Genomic DNA, 6,542 nt, shown 5'->3' on the forward strand with positions numbered 1-6,542 from the left:
AATATGTGAACATGCATGAGAGATAACTCTGTGGACACCCTTGACTGGATTCCACTGGTGTTTGTGGCTCCAGTTTAATTATGACTTTTGCCCCAAAGCCACCACAACTGAATTAGTTGCCTGGTAGAATGGATCTTGGCTATCTTTGTTGTTTCTGGTTGTTAACATTCCAAACCTGACTAAATTTGGGAAAGCATTCTTTTTTTTGTTGTTGTTCAAATAAATGGTTTACTTCCATCTTTAACACTAGCAGAGCAGTCCAAAACAGACTGATGTCCATGGGCATAGTTAAATGTAACAAAGAATTGAGCTATGTACACTGATTGAGGAAAGGAAAAAGATTTTTTTCATACCAACCTTTTCCTAGTTTGCACTTTCTGATGAATAGAATCAAACACCTTCTTCCCAACTTAATTTAGAATGAATACAACTTCTATGATCAACCACGTAAGCTGTTTTAAAAGATTAAACATGGCCCTCTGTGCCTCCCATTTGCACAGCATCATTCTGATACCACCTCTAGAAGACTGTCGTGGATTAGCTTAGTGTGCAGTCTGAAACAGCTGTCCTCAGCTCAGACTAGGTTCCATATCCTCCTCCTTTTGTTTTGTTTTTACTTGCTCATTTGTAAAATTGTCCTAATCTTTCCTAGCTTTTAACTATTAGAAACTCTTTAATAGTTTTCTGTTGAGTTTGTGAGCTTTTCTCACTGTAGCCTTGAAGGGTCACTGTATTCTGTATGAATGCATGGCATGAGAAAACGAATTTCATAGTCTTTTATAAATAAAGTTTGCATTAACTATAAAAAATTAAACATAAAAAGTTTTAAACAGGTGTTGCCATATGTAGAGGTCAACTGGCTGCAGGGTTTCCTTGGCTCCTCATGTCTGGGTACCACTAGGACACAACAAGAGCATTTCATGAAGCCCAGAGGGAGCGAAAGAGCCATGATGTCCAAACAGAAGGCAGATCTGCACCCTGAGTCATGACAGGAGCTGGTGCTCCTTATTACTCTCATTCAAATGAACTGGAAATAGGTCAAATAGTTAAAAAGAGAGGATGGAAAGGAACTTTTATAGAGGAAGGACACTCTTTCAGCCCCATTTGAAGTGAGTTCTGTGCTGAGTCCCTGCTCTTTCAGAAAGGTACACTGAAGGTCACCCAAAGGCTGTTGGTTTGGCTTGCTCTTTTTTTTGGTTGGTCGTGGGGCCTGAACTCTGGGCCTGGGCGCTGTCCCTCAGCTCTTCAGCTCAAGGCGAGCGCTCTCCCACTTGAGCAGCAGTGCCACTTCCTTGGCTTGCTCTTGAGAGGTGTGGGGGTAGGGGCTAGCAGGCCCTCAAGCCCTCTCCACTGTAAGCTACCCCGTGCCTGGTGCTCTCGGAGCCAATAGGACTCCTTGACACCTTCCAGAGAACCTGAGGTTCCCACACCTGCAGAGTGGAGCAGAGGTTTATGCGGCCTGATGGGGAGAGAGAACCACCATGCCTTGACCAAAATATATGGTGCAGTCTAAAGCCCAAAGGATCAAAACCCAACTGGCCAGCTTCTGAAGTAAGGAAGGGAGGTAAAGCCAAGTGACGCGTCAGGTCAGGTGGCCAACATCTGTTAATGGGACGACAGTGACCTGGGGAAATGCACGGAAAGTGAGCGGCTGGTAAGGCCACAATCACTGCCACCAAACTCTCGCTACCTACATTTAGGCAGATATTAGGCAGTGGGAAATGACTAGAGGACTTGTGGCCCACACAGGACTTATTTTATCAGAAGAGAGGACATCCAAACACGTGACTGCCCTATTGGCCTTGCATCTCCTGTGCAGGTGAGTAACTTTGGAACACGGTTAGGGTTCCTGAGAACAGTTGGTGAGCAGAGATGGGGTGAGGTGGGTCCTGCTCCGCAGGCCAGGCTGGGTTGTGAGGACATTAGCAGTGCTACATCTCCTGGGCAGCAAAAGAGCAGGTAAACAATGGGCTTTATTGCACTTTCTTGTTCTTAGGAAACAGGATGCCCTGCAGAGAGGTTCTCTTGATTTGCAGAAAACACTGCACATCAATGGTAAGGTGCAGGTGGAATCACGGGTCACCTCCGACTCTCAAGGGAAGAAAGAACAACGTCCAGTGGTTAGACTGTGGGCCAGCTGGCCCGGGTCTGGCTGCGTCACTGTGTAGCAGACTGGTCGATTGGTAGATGTCTGGGAAGGTCCTGCTCCCAGGAGAGCTGGGGCAAGCGTTCCCATGAGAGAAACTTCTTGGCAAATATGTGGCTCCGGAAAGAGGCTCACCTCAATCATGTCGTCTCCTTTTCTCCCACTCAGGGACAGGACCACTCCAGAGGAGCAGAGAGGCAGACTGGTCTGGGAGTGCCCCTGGATCCAGCTCCAAAAGCGTCAAACAGGGTAACAAGAGGATCTGAGGGAGTTGAAAACCAAAGAGCAGTTTTCAAACCAGTTGTTAGTTTTGAAACAGTCGTTTTGAGCTCAGGAAACTGGAGGCAGATAGCATGTGTACAGCCCGGATGGCTGTCTGTCCATTGTTCTCTCCTGAGCAGATCTGACCATTTCACATAGAAAGGGGGTGGGACCGTTTGTGGCTGATCTTTTTCCTACAAGTTGGGCAGGTTTAGCATTCTTAAGGGAATCACAGAGGCACTGGCTACAGAAGACATGGCCACATTCTATAGAAACAATCAGACAACCATTCTGTACAATCTCAGAGTATCCATCCATGCAGATTGGACGACTGACAGTACCAGAGGGCCTGGGTCCTGTGGTCCCCTCCCCCCTCGCGCCTCTGGGAGTGTAGGTGGTCACATACACATCTCGGTCCCTGGACAGCTCCTCATCATCGCTGCTCACCACACAGCTGTCGGCATGGTTTTGGCACAGCCTTCTTACATTCCTCCTTGGCCTCTTCCTTTCATCAATGATCACCACGGAGTCATTATGAGTCAAGTCGACAATCACTGGTTCCAAAGATTCACAGGTGAGGTCCACAATTTCATAGTGTTTTTTTTTCCCAAATATTTCATAGTGTTTTTTTTTTTTTTTTTTGTCGGTCGTGGGGTTTGAACTCTGGGCCTGGGCGCTGTCCCTCAGCTCTTCAGCTCAAGGCGAGCGCTCTATCACTTGAGCTACAGCGCCACTTCTGAGGTCCACAATTTCATCTCCACCAGTTTCCACAACTTCTATGGGTTCGGCTTCCAAGGAACTCTCAGGGGTGGGCAGCTGCCTCCTGAGTTCGCTTCTGGGCTTGTCTAGAACTTACTGACCTACCATGACACTTTCTCATACTCATTGTGTTCTTTGGCTCCAACTTATAGAAAAGCAAGTTATATCAGGGTTTGCAGTGCAGTCAAATGTTTTCAACCTCTTGTGTCTACTGGTTACTCATCCTCTGGCTTACAAAAAATTTAGAGCCTGATAGATTTCCAGTATCTTCAACTCCTTAGCACACTGCTTCTGTCTTCTACATTTCAACTGCAAGGCCTTCCTTTCTCTCCACAGACCTGGGGCTACCCGGTCCTGCAGATGGCTGTGAGCGAGGGCAGCGCAGGGGAGCGAAAGCATTCTCTTACAGGTAGTGTTTGAGAGATTCTTTACTCTTCGTCCACTCAAGAAATTGCCATATGCATTTTTTCTCTCCCATCCCCTAACAATTAAGGTCTCATTCAATCGGATTGTATGCTTGGAATTTTGGACTGTGAGTTAATGGCAAAAAAAGACTTCCCTTTCCCTTCCTCTACAAAAGACCACAGCACATTTCTTTTTTTCCAGTAGCAAGGGCAGCAGACTTCTAGAAGGCTTACCTATTTCACTCACATGTGCAGCTTCCTAAGGTTCCACCCAGTTTTTTGAGCTTATTCCTCTAGTCCTTTGAGATCCTATGAGCCTGAAGTTTCCCTACCCACACCTCATACCGGTGCAGGGAATTTTTTTTCTTAAGTCAGCCAGAATCAGTTTGACCCAATTCCCCAAGCATCCACAATGAGCAAATCTCCCACGAACTGTTGTTTTGTATGTCTGTTGTAACAAATTATTATTTTTTTGTGTGAATGGAAACAATATAAATTTATTCAGTCACAGTTCTATAAGCCAGAAATCTGAAATGAGTATCACTGAGTTAAAATCAAGGTGTTGGCATGGCCATGCTTCCTTAGAGACTATAAAAGAGAGTCAGATCCTTGCTTCTTCCAGATTCCATCTTCTGGTGGCTGCCAGAATTCCTTACCTTATAGTTTATGGTTGCATCACTCCATTCTCTGATCTGTGGCCACACTGTCCCGACTTCTTCTGTTAAATCTTCCTTTGTCTGTCTTTTTTTCTTTCTTTTTTTTTTTAACTTGGTTGTAGGGCTTGAACTCAGGGCCTGGGTGCTGTCCCTGAGCCCTTTGTGCTCAAGGCTAGTGCTTTACCATGTGAGCCACAGTGCCACTCCCAGTTTTCAAGTGGTTAATTGGAGATAAGAGTCTCACAGGAACTTTTCTACCTGTGCTAGCTTTGAGCCACAATCCTTAGATCTCAACCTTCTGAGAAGCAAGCCACTGGCACAGGCTCTGTCTGTCTTTTATATGAGTATATTTGATTGCTTTTAGGATCATCCAATAAGTGCAAGTAGAAGGGAAAAGAAAGAAGAGGAAGGATGGAGGAGATAAGGAAGAGTAATAGAAGAGGTGGATGTAAACTAGGTAAATCATATGCATTTATGGAAATATCATAATGAAAACCCTTACTATTTAAATTTAGTATATGCTAATAAAACACTAAAAATAATACATAAAAAATCTTTAATCTCATCTACAAAGCTTTTTATCTTCCTTTCTTCTTCTTCCCCCTCTTTCCCTTCAATTCTTTTCCTCCTCCTCCTTCCTTTTTTAATCTGATACATACATACATATATATATATATATATATATATATATATAGTCACTTTTTCATGTTGGTAAATGTGGTTTGTTTTCTCTTCCATACCTCTAATTATAATCAACATCTACTTATCTCATTATGTTTCCTTTTCTTGCTCCATTATAGTAACTTTTTTATAGTGACATTTGATTTATTATATCATCTCCTCCTTACCCCTCTTCATGTTTTTGAGGTAGCTATTTTTTTTTCAGCTTACTCTAGTATCCTCAACTTCCCTCTCTCTACAGCTGGTGGTTGGTTTACTTCTCTGTCTTGCTTACTAGACTGTGAACTGCCAGAGTATAAGAGCAATTTTTCTTGCCTGTTCTTTATTCCTGGTGCTATACTTGTAGGCATCCAGACTGTTCATTGAATCAGTCAACAAACAAATTCAAATTGCAGTTGTTCTGGTATATTTTCTTCAGCACAAGTGTTGAAATTTAAAAATTTAGAGGCAAATTTTATCCTTTGTAATAGGCATGTTGATCTCTCTGTTTAACAGTTAGGGTTTTTTGTTGTGTGTTTGTTTTTTTAAATTTCCTTTGCTATAGGACTAAGCCAGCAGATGAAGTATGTAGACTTCCATCCAGCTCCTAGGATGGACATTGCTAATCTTTTCTTAATTTAATTTAATTTGTGAACATACTGTACAGAGGGGTTACAATTACATGGGCAGGATAATGCGTACATTTCTTACCAAGCATTGTAGCCTCCTCCTTTGTTTACCCTTCACATCCCTACCCAGCTTCCCCCTTTCCCCACCCAATCCTCCCCCCCCCCCATGTTGTAAAGCTCATTGCTAATCTTTTCTTAAGATTCCAAACATGGTGGATTCTTTGACACAGTATTCCATGCAGCTATGACTTATTGAATGAATCTGAGCTGCAAGACAAAACAGTTTATATCATTACATTCAGAAGATAAACAATAACCTTTTCAATCTGATTTCTCCTTAGTCACTGTCTCTCATTATTTCCAATATTAACTCTTAACCTCAATAATGACCAAACACAATACATTTCTCCCCTTAACATTTATAGGATTCTTTTTCTTTCTTCCACTCAAGTGTTAACACATTCCACTTCCAAAGCAAATCTTTACTGAAAACAGAAGTTATTTTTCTTAACCTTGACACATATAATCATTTCTTTTCATGCTGCCAAATACAATTTGTTTTTTCCCCAGTTCTCAAATTATAATCAGCATCTACTTACCCCAGTAAGATTCCTTTGCTTACCCCATCACAGTGACATTTAATTTATTATTCTATTCAAATTATAACTCAAATCTTTTCTGGGTTTCTGAAATGAGACTCATTTGAGCTGCCAAATGGCTTCATCAATTATCAAGTGGTATTGCTGCACCCCCACCTACACCATGTCTGGTTAAGGAGACTGTTCCAGGTGTGTCTGGTCCTGACACAGAACTATCTCTCTGGGCAATTTGGAAGGACACACAGCTTCTGACCTTTGCCTTCCCAACAGGTGTTTTCAATGGCAAAGTGAATGATAACACTTCTAATACAAACAACATAGGTCCCAACCAGTAGCCTCCTTCAGCATGAAGAACACAGCACTTTCTGTGCATTATGTGCTACCAGGCCCACTTAACCTTGGATAATAACAGTGTCGAGGTAAATTAT

General features: G+C 42.8%; 1 pseudogene; it reads right to left on the reverse strand.

Annotated features, from left to right (window-relative positions):
• Positions 1–2,558: 2,558 nt before the first annotated feature.
• LOC105982725 lies at positions 2,559–3,369 on the reverse strand (annotated as a pseudogene).
• Between the last annotated feature and the right edge of the window lie 3,173 nt (positions 3,370–6,542).

Source organism: Dipodomys ordii, unplaced genomic scaffold (genome assembly GCF_000151885.1).
Source record: "Dipodomys ordii isolate 6190 unplaced genomic scaffold, Dord_2.0 Scaffold17, whole genome shotgun sequence".
Taxonomy (NCBI): Eukaryota; Metazoa; Chordata; class Mammalia; order Rodentia; family Heteromyidae; genus Dipodomys; species Dipodomys ordii.